This window comes from Elephas maximus, chromosome 7, assembly GCF_024166365.1.
Source record: "Elephas maximus indicus isolate mEleMax1 chromosome 7, mEleMax1 primary haplotype, whole genome shotgun sequence".
NCBI lineage: Eukaryota > Metazoa > Chordata > Mammalia > Proboscidea > Elephantidae > Elephas > Elephas maximus.
In genome coordinates this window covers 54,114,188-54,128,208 of record NC_064825.1, presented here as the reverse complement: position 1 = coordinate 54,128,208, position 14,021 = coordinate 54,114,188, and the positions used below count along the sequence as shown (strand labels likewise).

The window sequence follows — 14,021 nt, the reverse complement described above, 5'->3', positions numbered from 1 at the left end:
CTGTGAGTCAGAACTGACTCGACTGCACCTAACAACAACAAGTACATTTTGTTGACTACCCTTTTTGGAAAATTGGGAGCTTTGGAATCTTAAGAGGCAATATATGCATGACTTCGTCCCCTTTAATAGTTTTAATTCAGACTTCTGCTTCTACTGTTTATGGACAGACAGCCTACCTGTAACTTTCACTGGCTTCTTCAACCTTTTATCAAATTCCACATTTCCTCAGGCTGGTGGCCAACCCTGCTTTTAAGTCTATTTTTTTTTTTTTTTTTTTTCGCTTTAACACATTAAGCTTTTAAGAAGGAGGCAGATTAGGGTCCTTCTTTCATGTCATTCTTCATTTTTGTCCTATTCCATGGAGGTAGAAATGCTGGAATCTGATTGTGGTCTTTGTTTTGTTCTCTACTATCTACTTATGTGATTGCATACACTTAAATCTTACTTCCAATTTTATACAGGTAGTACCCCAAACAAAATCTCAATCTATCCTGGGGAGTGATCTAGATGAAAAAATGAGAAGAGGTTGAAAGCCCAGCCTAAATAACAGGGAGTCATGATTGGTGGTGTAAGATCCAGAGGGAGAGGACATGTTAGAACTTCATGTAGAGGGCTGCTTTCCTTGAGGTATTGGGATAGCCAGTCCATTTCAGGGCCAATTACTCAATTTTGATGATAACCCCACTCATTTGTTTACATGTTCATGACCTTCTGTAGGAGTTAAAACATTTATCACTGCTTTAGAAATTTTAAGATTATATGAACCATTGTAAATTTGTCTCTCAGTATATCATTTTTCCCTTTATTTGGTTTTAATGGGCAAACTTCAGCACTGACAATTTTGGTAAACAAAAAGAGTCCTGTAATTATTGCTACTGGGTAAAGAGTTCGATATCAGTAATATGATATATAACCTGATCAAATATTTGAATTATCCTGCTGGATGGATAAATTTGTCAACTAGTTGTCATGGATTGAATTGTGCCCCCAAAAATATGTGTCAACTTCTTTAGGCCATGATTCCCAGTGTTGTATGATTGTCTACCATTTTGTCATCTGATGTGATTTCCCTGTGTGTTGTAAATTCTACCACTATGATGTAATAAGATGGATTAGTGGCAATTACATTGATTAGATAGCATCTTAAGCCAATCTCTTTTCAGATATAAAAGAGAGAAGTGAGCAGAGAGACAAGGGGACCTCATACCACCAAGAAACGAGAGCCAAGGACACAACACAGCATTTGGACCTAGGGTTCCTGGGCTGAGAAACTCTTTGACCAGGGGAAGATGGATGACAAGGACCGTTCTCCAGAGCCAATAGAGAGAGAGGAAGCCTTCCCCTGGAGCTGAATTTGGACTTCCAGCCTTCTAGACTGTGAGAGAATAAACTCCTGTTTGTTGAAGCCATCTGTTTGTGGTATTTCTGTTAAAGCAGCCCTTGATAACTAAGACACTAATTAAAATAAAATACTTCTACATGGAAACGACAGCCACGAAACAAATTAGAAGGGCGTCAGAAAAAGTTGAAATGGAAAGATGGGAATACTATATAAGAAACTTTACCTGCAAAGCTTAAATCTGTCTTCATTAACTGTGACAATCTGTAAAGCCCATAACTACTAAGATCTTCAATACTAACAAGGTTATAAATGACATTACTGCAAAAGAAATTCAAACTGAAGAAACTTAGAAATTTTTGAAAAAAACACAAAAAAATAAATCTTCAACTATCCAGATGCCAAAACTAAGATGATATAATAATCTAGGATAGAAACAAAATGAGCCTTATTACAGAATCAGTCATAATTCAGTAATAATCAAGTCATGCATGCTGATTTTACATCTGAGAATTCTGTTGATTGCAATTTTTTTTTTATCATTAGAAGTAATTCAACTATGATACAGAATATGGCAGGAAAATAGTTTATAAAATTGAAAGCTCATATATTTGGCTTTAAAATATTATGCTTATTATAAACATCATAAGTAAAATAGAAAAAAAAATGGATATAATAGCCAGGGATATGTCTGCCAAACATCTCACAATATATTTATTTCATTTTCTCATACAGTGTGATAAAAGTAAATTTCACCAAATCTTAGCAATACCGCACCTTTGTAATATGGCCTCTGGGTGGGCATTAGTTCCCAAAAATGTCTGCACTTTAGAATTACCTGAGAATCTTCTATAAATTGCAGATCCTGTTACACCCTAGAACAATGGAGTCAAAACTTCTTTTCTAAGCTAGTGCATGCAGTTATCCTGAGCAAAGCACCCACGAAATGTTCATCAAGCTGAGGGGGTCCTAGCTAAAATGAGTATCTCTGTCAATCAGGGATCCATGTTCAGGCACTGGCTAAGCAATGTGTTCACTGAAGATTACTCAGACTCCGGGCCATGCAAAACTAGAGTGCACAAGTGGCTGGACATTTTACAATTAAGCTTGAATTACTGCACACACATAGTCTTGTATTGTTTATGTAAGTGTTGAACTTCCAGTTCAAAAATAACATGCATGTATTATCTGTGTTTGTTTTCATGGGTGCTATATTTCATTTAAGTACACAATGTTGATAAAAAATGGAAAATAACTCATTATTTTTAAGTAAAGCTAACAATGTGTATTTTTATTATAAGTTAATGGAGTTTATATACTATTAGCCTTGTATGGGGGACAAAATCACTCTCTATGGGAGTGTATGAGTATCCCCTAATAGGCAAGGTTATTCTGGCACCAAACATAAGGGAAAAGAAAATTTTGCAGCCTGGAAACATTTGTCTAATGAATTATACTGTTTTAAATTTACTAAATAATAATGATAGATTAATAATTAACTTCTAAATGTAATAGTCAGTTATCACTGTGGAACAAATAACCACAAAACCTCAGTGGCACACAACAATAAGCCTTTATTTCTCATACATCTGGAGATTGCCTGAAATGACTGCTGATCTCAGCTGGGTTCACTTCAGCATCTGCAGATTGGCTGAGTATTGGCTGGTTGAAGCTGGGCTTGGCTGTGAGGCTCTGCTTCAAGCTGCGAGTCGTCCAGGCAGCTCTGCACCACATGACTCTCACCCTCCTTGGACAAGTGGGATAAGCAGGGCACATTGTTCTCATGGTGATTGTAGACTCAGAAAAGGCAAAGCCCAACTGCACAAGCAAGTTTCAAGTCCCTGATTGCACCAAATCTGCTAATACCCCATTGGCCAAACTGGGGCACCTAGCCAAGCCCATAGTCAATATGTGAGAAAGTATAGTGCAGCCACCTCCAGGTAGGGAGGGAAGAGAGTGAAATTTTTAAACAGTAATCTAATCTGTCGCACAAAATATCCCAACTCTGCTGAGGCAAAACAGACAAGAGTTTTGTGTCTCTATATGGGTTAAAAATACAGCAGCATCTCCTCCAGTTTAGCTTCTTGGTGTCAGCTGGAATCATAGAGGGAAAGGCAAAAAAGCAGGGGTGGGTAGATCTCAGGGCACAAAGTCAGAGGCCCTTTGTCCGTACCACTTTCTTCCTTGCCGTCCAGCACCCTGAACTGGTTGGCAGGAGGACTGACGTCCCCGGGAACCGTCCAGGCATTCACTGAACCCGTCACCTTTCACAGGGCCTGTGCTGCAAGCTGTGACACAACAACCGAGGTCTGGAGATGCTTTTACAGAGCCTACCAGGTTCTCTCTTCCTTATAATTGGAAGAGTTTCTTCAGAATTGTTACGAGGGGCACAATATGGTCATAAAATGAATAGTAGAAGAACATGATAGGGTAAGTAAGCCTTTAAAAAGGAGTTATACGAAAGCACCTGTGAAAAAGAACTAACTAAAAGAATGCTCAGGTATGAGCGTTTGCATAAGAAGGAGACAAAGAGAAGCAGAAACATGAGGGAAATCCAGTATCATTTGTAGAATAGATTAGAAGAAGGAATAATGCATTTTCTTCATTTTTCTTCAAATACGCAGCCTTGAACTATATTAAGTTGAAGTGCAATATAGAGCTCACAACTCCAGCAATCGGCTTTCCCTGAGTTATGCTGTGAAGCAAACAACCCCAAAATCTCAGTGATTTACAACAACAACAACAAAGCCTTACCTGTGCTGTATGAACACTTTGGGCCATCTGTTCTATACTCCAGGCTGTGAATCAGATTCACATCTGCTCCATGTCTTTTCTCCATCCTGGGTCCATAGTGAAAGACAAACCCTGATGTGGGACATTCTAATTCTTGGGCAGAAGACCAAGAGAAACTGAGCCAAGCTATGCAATCACATTTTAAATTTTCTGTTCACAATGACACATTTCAAGGCCACTAAAATTCTGTTGGCCAAAGCAAGTGACATGACCTGGTTTAACATCAGTGGGGATAGGAAATACTCCTCCCATAATGGGGTGGGGGGAGCAAAAGAACATCTGTAAAAATAATATACCAAAAACCAAACCCATTGCCGTTGAGTCAATTCCAATGCCACATAGGGCTTCCAAGGAGTGGCTGGTGGATTCAAACTGCCAATCTTTCAGTTAGCAGCAGACCTCTTAACCATTGTGCCACCAGGGCCCCAACAATAATATAGTCTACTACAACTACATATTGTAACTATCTATTTTCTTATTTTCTCCATAAGTCTCAATTTCAAGAGAGAAGTGTGTTTCCCAGCCTGTAACTCAAAGATGAGAGTTACCTCCTCATTCAAAAATTTATTCTTTCTAGATACTATGAAAAGTTTTGGAGACACAATACATATGCATGTAAACAGTTAGTTTAGTGATCTTATACATTAATATAAAGGGATGTCAGAGGGCTCCTTTGCTAAGTATTCCATAAATAAACTGGCCATGAGCATGGGTAAAGCCAGGAAAGGAAATTAAAAAAGGAACTGACTTAACAGAAGGAATAAGTCTCCTTGTAAGTGAAACTCTAACTGTAGAGCCAATAGTCTTGTGAAGTGGTAGGTTATCAAACAGTGGCTATGTTCAGGCAGACACTGAAGGCCACTTTTCAGAAAATATATACAGGTAATTTCAGTGTTGGCCTTTGGATTACTGAATTTGGGGTTGAATTTCTCACTCACAGCCTAGATGAAGAGCTCACCAAAATCTATGCAGTTGGGCCAATCTTAGCCAGTATTTCCACTGTCTTTTCACCTAGATGACAATGCCTGCTCAGAGTATATCACTTTGGATGATTCTTTATGCCTTCCTTAATCACTCAAGAAGTCGATGAGTATCGGGAGGTCAAACCTTTGCTATCAGACCAGAGGGTAGGGACAAACCAGGCCTGACCTAACTGGTGGCTCTGTGAGAAATGGGACCTCTTTCCTTATCGTATTTGAGAATTGCCAACATGGAAACTCTGCAATTTTCCTACTTTAGATTTTCTCATCTACATCAAACCAGCATCCACATAGTACTGGACATGTGTGTGAGAAAACAGCTATCCATCTACACATCTTTTCTCCGGAATAGACTGAGCACGTGATCCCGAATCTGCTTGGTCTTAACACCATAGATGATGGGGTTGACCATGGGTGGGAAAAGCAAATAGAAGATAGCAAGCAGTATGTGGACATGGGGAGCAACGGTGCGGGCCACACGGTGCATGATTGAGGAGATGACCACAGGTGTATAGGTGGACAGGATGGCACCTATGTGAGAGACACATGTCCCAAAAGCCTTGTAGCGAGCTTCCTTAGAAGCAAGCTGTAAAACTGCCTGAAGGATAAAGATGTAAGATAGGATAACAAACAGCAGATCCAACACCACAATAAACATGGCCACAGCAATGCCATAGGTATTGTTGAAGCGTGTGTCTCCACAGGCCAGCCTTACCACAGCCATGTGTTCACAGTAGCAGTGGGCAATCACTGGGCCTCGGCAATAGTGGAAGCGTCTGAGCAGAAAGGGAAGTGGAGTCATTAGTGTCACAGCTCTGGCTACAGCAGCCATGCCAATCCTGGTGATCAGGTCCCTGGTCAGCACTGTGGTATAGTGCAGGGGCTTGCAGATGGCCACATAGCGATCAAAGGCCATGGCCAGCAGCACTGCTGACTCCATGATGGAGAAAGAGTGAAGAAAGAAATCTGAACCAGGCAGGCATAGAAGTTGATCTCCCTATCCCTGAACCAGAATATGGTAAACATTTTGGGCAGTGTTGTAGAGGACAGGACCAGGTCAATGGCTGCCAACATGGCCAGGAAGAGGTACATGTGCTCATGGAGGGCTGCATCAGAGCGGGTGATGAAGAGCAGGGTGCAGTTGCCCAGCAGAGCCAGTGTATAGGCAAAGCAGAAGGGAATGGAGATCCAGATGTGCAGGTGCTCCAAACCTGGAATCCCTACCAACAGGAAGGCAGCTGGATGGGTTGCTGTGATATTGGAGACTGACATGGCTTCTGGAAATTCTCCTTGTTGATTTTCACAGGCTTCCTTCACCTTCTATGTACACCTTCTAGGCACATAAAATTACAGAATTCAAGCTCTGATATCCCACCTGGGTGGATTAGCTCTTTTTTTGCATTCCTAAACCCTATTTAAAATAAGTTAGGAGTCCTCATAGACATGGAGAAACATAGTCCATGTTTCCTGCACTCAAGGAACTTGTATTCTCATTGAATAAATAGAATACTCAATAGGATTCATACTACAAGACAGCACTCATAAAGAAATGGAGAAGAGGTAGTATTTTCTGTGTTCTTAGTGATGTCAGGATTACCTTGATAAAAGAAGTGAAAATATGTTTACTATATTTCTGTCAAACATACACTGGCACCATCCTACATGCCAATCAAACCAAACTCCCAATCATTTCTGTTCTGAAATCTCAGATTTGAGTGCCTGCCGTTCTCGATTAATCGTACAACCTCTACACTTTCTCTAGAACTATGTTGTCTGATACAGTTCCCATGAGCCACATGTGGCTATTTAAGTTTAAATGTGTATTTTTTAAAATTAAATAAAATGAAAAACTTGGTTTCTCACTCACAGAATACACTTCTTAAGTGCTCAATTACTGTAAGTGACTGGTGGCTACCATATTAGACAATGTAGATCCATTATAATTCCATCATAGCAGAAAGTTCTTTTGGAGAGCAGTGCTCTAGAATATACCTTCCAGGTCCTTTCCACACCCACAAATCTCACTAAATACAACCCTGCTGCCAGCTTACTGAGAAAATGAGGAGCTTCTTTTTTTGATTCTTCATTAATATTCATGTTGATTTTTCTGTTCATATGACTCTTCCTCCACACATCTCTCAACTCCTTAATTTTCATCACAGGAGAACCCTCTCACCTCTTCAGCAATACTGACCTCTGGCTTCCACACCAAATACCCTTTTTCTTAACAATATTTTAATCTTTCCCTCTTCTCTTGTTCATTTTTTTCTTTTCTTCTGTCTAATCCTTCAACATTGAGTTTACCAGTTTTTTCCAGACTCTATTCTCTTTTTTGTTGTTGCTGTTATTAGTTGCCATTGAATTGGCTCCAACTCACAATAACCTTTTGTGTAACAGAATGAAACATTGCCCAGTCCTGTACCATCTTCATGATTGTTGGTATGTTTGAGCCCGTTGTTGAAGCTATTGTGTCAATCTACCTCACTGAGGATGCCCCTCATTTTTGTTGGCCCCTACTTTACAAAAGATGATGTCATTTTCTAGCTGTTGGTTTTTCCTGACGATGTATCCAAAGTAAGTCAGTCAAAATCTCACCATTCTTGCTCCCAAGAAACGTTCTGGTTGTATTTCTTCTAAGACTGACTTGTTCATTCATTTAGCAGTCCACACTATACTTAATATTCTTTGCCAACACCACAGTCAAAATGCATCAATTCTTCCTCTATATTCCTTTTCAGTTATGCAACTTTTTCATGTATATGAGGCTATTGGAGAGAGCATGGCTTGGATCAGTCACACCTTAGTCATCAAACTGACACCATCTTCTCTCATCTGTTACTGCTACAAAAACCACCTAACAAGAGTATAGAGTCACCCTTTTGTTCTCCAATATCTATTCCTTCCCACAAATGCCCACAATATTTTGAAATGAAGGGACTTGAAGTAAAGGGATTGCGCTTTATTCACTTCGATATTCCCAGCCTCTAGCATATACAGTAGGTGTTGAACATTTCACCAACTACCAGACTACTGAAAAATAAACCTTAAGACTTTTTTGCAAAAGACCCTCCCTTCCACCCATCTGTTATGGACTTAGACGGGTTGGTTAGCTCCTAATTCAAAATGTATCCAGGATGGAAGTTCTAAGAAACTCCCCACAAGCCTTGGTTACTTGCATCAGAATAAAATCTTCTTCTCATTGGAAAGTATTTTTGCCAAGTGTTACTAATACTTGTGAATTTTATCCAAGAATGTGAAGTGGATGTATAGCAAACAAACTCTATGACAGTAGGGCCTTTTTTTTTTTTTTTTTTAACTGTTATATCTCCATTACTTAGAACAGCACCTGGTAGATGACAGGAGCTCTATTAATGACTGTGAAATGATCCCACATATCTGTTTCACCTTTAACATCCTGAATATGCATTTTCCATAAATCGAAACATGTTTCACTTTATCTCTGAATCTCCATGTCCAACAACTTCCTGCATCCTTCTTCTGAACATCACTGACTATCCTGTGACCTGCCAACCCAACCTCACACAAAGAAAAAATTATCTGTTCTAATTCTTCCCACACAAGCACAAAGTGTCCATCAGTCTATAAGCTTTATTTCCTTTGAAGTTCACGCAAGATCTTCTGCTCCCGGAATCAGAATCTCAGAGTAAGAGAGTGAATAGAGCCATTCTTCTTCCTCTTATTAATAGAACCCAAGAAACTTCTCTGCAGTAAATGTTTAGTCCGATGTTTAGGAGTCATTGTCCTGTACCCATATCCCATTTCCAGAGCCAAGACGCTCACACTTGACGACAGGATTTGTCTTCTGTTTTTTTGCCTCTCCCAAAAGTGTTTAAAAGCAGGCCCCATTCACAGAAAGTACTCAGTCAATACTTGCAGCTCTTTGGTAGCCTACACGTTTATCCTAAGAGGATATGAAAATGATAAAAAAAAAAAAAAAATGATAGATTTGGGAAATTAATACCCAGATAAGGGAAGATGGTCACTCACCTAATGTGCTTCAAGGGTGTGGCATGTGGCAGAAGGATCGCTAAGAAATATATCTCCTACCTTACCTTGACATCTTCCTGGTACAGGCCTCATTATCTCTTTCCTGAATACTGTAGCAACTTCCTAAACGGGATGGGGATTCTTGTGGGGGCTGGGAGGAGCAATGATAGGAGGTGAGAAGTGATAGGATCCAGCTAAGACTTCTTGGAGATGGCTCATATTGTTTGGCATAAAAATGAAGCAAGCATCCTCTGTGATAGGAGGAGGGACTGAATTGGTAGATAAAACATTTGGATGGGACTGCCAAGACTTCTCCTTCCATTGAAAAGCCATAATACAGGCAAGAAGGAAATTGCATTGGGGGCAGGAGGGTGGGGCTGATATCTAGGCACGGGACAGGGTGTGGGAGGTTATTGAGAGTGCCCTCGTCATTTCTCCCTCACCACACCTGTCACCTATTTCCTGGTTTTCTGCAGTTCCAGCTCTGGTCAAAGTCCGCAGTCTGAAGTACAATTCTTGGTCCTTTCCACTAGCTTCTTGCAACTCCAGCACAGCTTTCCACCTACAGTGAGAGAAGTTTAAGAAGGAGGGAGCTGGGAAGGAGGGAGCTGGGAAGGAAGCAGCTGGCTTTATCCTCATATATCTCAGCTCTTCTCTCAAAAGGATTTGGAAGCAGAAACTGCTGTACTTTAGAAGAGTCCTCCGGGGCTCATGATAGGCTCAGGCCTCTTCTTTAGTAGTTGACTCAAGGGGATGCCCCTATCCCAGGGATCCTTTCCCTAGGGTTTCCTGCAGCCCATGCCGTATCCCCGTTTAGTGGCACTAATTCATGCCTCCCAAGGTCATGTCTTGTTCTCAGGGTTGTGAGCACTTCAGGTAGGGCTTCCTTGTGCCTTAGTCTTTGCTGTACTTTACCTTACCCCTAGCCTCTTTCCTACAGTGTCTCCTAAGAAAGAACCTAATTATAACATATAAACTGCAACTAACACCCATCCTGACTGTGACCTGAAAGGGCAAGAGCTCCAGCCTAACCAGACCAAGGTCATTTATTAAGAGTTTTATTTTCCACACATGTTACAAACTGATTTCAGCTTGTAACTTTGGCATGACACTTAACTTCCCTGATCTTTGATCTGTTTCGTTATTCCTATAGTGAGAAGAATAATCTCAGGTCTTCCTAACTCAGAGTGGATGGGAGGACCTAAATAAATAATTGAGAAGCCATTATTTATGTGGTTTGTAATTATTAAAAGTACAGAAATAATAAAGAGGCTCTTTCTACCTAAAACTGACCTCAATGCCTGATATTTTGCAAAGACCTGAGAAGAAAGCTAGTTTTACCAGGAGCTTTTTGGACTTTGCCTGCCCTAACGCCCAACAATACCTTATAGAAGCAATTTCAGGGCACTGTATCCTAGTCACACTCACTCACCACCCAAGAAGTATCCTAGACCTATCTGTATCTTGCCTAACTCTTGGTCCTGAGGGAATGTGGACTCAGCACACCCCCATGATAAATTGGGGCTCCTGGAATGTTGGAAAAGTGGGGTTCCTACATAGGACCTTTAAAAGTAGAGCCTATACTAACTAAGCACAGCCAGACTGATGATTCAGGCAATATGAAGGGAACCTGGGATAGACCTTAAATGGCAAAAGTTGGTGTCAGCACACCTATGTTCATCGTAGCACTATTCACAATAACAGAAAGATGGAAACAACCTAAGTGCCCATCAGTTGCTGACTGGATAAACCAAATGCGGTACATACAATGGAATACTACACTACCATAAAGAATAATGATGAGTCTCATAATGTGCATGAATCTGGAAGACATTATGCTGAGTGAAATAAGTCAATCCCAAGAGGACAAATATTGTATGATCTCACATGTATAAAAAAGACAAAAATAGGTATACATACAGAAACCAGTGTTCCTTGGTGGTTAGTAGGAATGGGTGAGTGGGGAGAGGGGAAATCACTCTTTAGATAGTAGACAGACACTTGTTAGTAGGCACTTGTTATTTTGGAAATGTACCACTGAATGTGGGAAATGCACACACAGCTTACCAAAGTAAATGATGTCATTCAGAAGTACACACACACACACACACACACACACACACACACAAAAGAATGTTTTTGGTAAATGCTTTGCAATAACAACCAAAAATATATGTGTAGTTACATATGTGTGTATGTATGCATATATGTGTATAGGTTTGTTTATGTGTATATATGTGTGCATACATAAATGTATGTTTTTATATGTATATATACGTGTGTGCATGCACGTATATTCATATAGCACATAGGGCGCACAGTTACAGATGCTTCTTAGACATAACCAAACATCTTGCAGGATTGGTATTATGCGTTTGAAACCTTAGGACCATAGTCTCTTGGGACAACTTGGTCAATTGGCATATACCATTCACAAAGTTTGTGTTCTACATTCTAGTTTGGTAAGTAGTGTCTGGGGTCTTAAACATTTGTGAGCTGCATCTAAGATACAACTATCAATTTCTTCTTGTCCAGATCAAAAAAGAAAAAAGGAAGCCAAAGACTCAGAGAAGAAGCTAACAGTTTATACAAACCACAGTCAGAGACCAGAACTACCCAGAGACCAGAAGAACTAGATGGTGCCCAGCTACCACTAACGACTGTTCTCATCGGGACCAAAATAGATGGATCCTGATAGAAGGGGAGAAAAATGTGGAACAGAACTCAAATTCCTGCAAAATCCACACTTACTGGACCTGTTGAGGCTAAAGGACTTCCTGAGACTATTGCCCTGAGGTACTCCATAAACCTTGAACCAGAACTACCCCTTGAAGTCACCTTTCAGCTAAATAACAGATTGGCTCATAAAATGAAGAATATTACCAGTGAGTACCGTGCACTTTAAAAAAAAAAAAAAAAAAAAATCTATATGAGACCAAATGGTCAACACTTATTCTAAAGCACAGATGAAGGAGTACGGGGGGCAGGGAAACCAGATTACTGGAAATGAAATATCCAGACTGGAATGAACGAGAATGTTAACACATTGTGGAAAATGTAACCAATGTTACCGAACAATTTGTACTGTTGCTGTTGCTAGGTGTCAAGTCAGTCCAACTCACAGCGAACCTATGTACAACAGAATGAAATGTTGCCTGGTCCTGCACCGTCCTCACAATTGTTGCTATGTTTGAGCCCATTATGTTGCAGCCACTGTTGCAATCTGTTTCCTTGAGGATCTTCCTTTTTCACTGACCTTCTGCTTTACCAAGCATGATGTCGTTATCCAGGGACTGGTTCCCTCTCGATAACATGTCCAAAGTATGTGAGACAAAATCACCCCATCCTAACTTCTAAGGAGCATTCTGGCTGTACTTCGTCCAAGACAGGTTTGTTCATTCTCTGGCAGCCCATGGTATATTCACTATTCTTCACCAACACCATAATTCAAAGGCATCAATTCTTCTTTGGTCTTTCTTATTCATTGTCCAACTTTCACAGGTATTATGAGGCAATTGAAAATACCATGGCTTCAGTTGGGCGCACATTAGTCCTCAAAGTGACGTCTCTGCTTGTTAACACTTTAAAAAGAGCTTTTACAGCAGAAGGATTCATGTAGTAATTGTTAAATGGGAACCTAATTTGCTGTGTAAACTTTCACCAAAAACATAATAAAATAATATTTTTTAAAAGTTGGCATCAGGGCAGAGGCAATACAAAGAAAAAACAGGCTTGGGGTCAGGAGAATCTCATGGTTGAACATTATGTAATAGAACAGAGGATATACTGGCTAAATTGCCAGATCTTGCTTGTAGGAAACAGGGATCTAGGGTCATGGTCAGGGAAGGCTAAAGTGATATACACTAAATTAAGTGCGTATAGATTAGAGTCAAAGTATCCAGACAAGGGTCAGATAAAGCAGTCAGTGGAGGGGAAACAGCACCTCACTCGTTCCCTGACTCCAGTCTGAGGGTATAAAGTCATGCGGGCAGTGATGAAAAGCACATGAGATGGTGAGTGATCGGGTCTTAAGTAACCATGTTGGAGTTAACTGCTAGAATGTTAAAACACTTCAGCTCTATTTAATTCTACTTATCTTTTGTAAAGTCAATATGCATTTATATGTATTCACATATTTACCCTTTCCAGTGTTCCTCATTTCTTCCTGCATTTCCATGTTTTGATCCACATAATTTTATTTCTGCCTGAAGAACGTACACAGAGAAACATAATACCTGTTGTTTGCCTGCAAGGCACTTATAAAGTAATTGAGTGATCAGGATATTAATTACCAATACAGCAAGCCTTTAGGGAGTATACAGTGGAAAGAGAGATTTCTGTGGTCTTCATGTCACCCAGGGAAGCTTTTTAAAAGATGTAGATCACTGCTTAAGTTAAATTCTTATCCGGAAAATTCACTGTGGGTGCCTGGGTGGTGGCACAAATGGTTAAGCGCAGGAAAACCAGTTAAAAAGTTGGTGGTTTAAACCTACTTAAAGGTGCCTAGGAAAACAGCCTGGAAACTCTAGTTTCCTCCCTTCAAATTCAATTTCGTAAATCAGGACACCCTACTGTCTTCATCATGTCCAGCATGCTCAATTTAGAAGAAATAAAACTCAGACTAATTATCCTGGTGTAGGGAAATATTTTAGAATTGAAGCCTTGGGTTCAAGATTGTGCCATCTCTGTACTTGTAGAAAATGATGTGAATCACTTATATGTGTAAAGTTGTAGCTTCCACACCTGTAAATGAAAGCAATAACCATATCTCCCATGCCCATCTTATGGAGTTGTAGTGAAAAAAGATGGGTCATATATGAGAAAGACTTAGTAAACTGTAAAGCATTTTACAAATGTTATTAGGTTTTACCATCTCCCTCCTCCCATGCAAATCTGTAGCT

General features: G+C 40.1%; 1 pseudogene; it reads right to left on the bottom strand.

Moving 5' to 3' along the window:
* Positions 1-5,440: 5,440 nt before the first annotated feature.
* Positions 5,441-6,384, bottom strand: LOC126079129 (olfactory receptor 52K1-like; annotated as a pseudogene).
* Between the last annotated feature and the right edge of the window lie 7,637 nt (positions 6,385-14,021).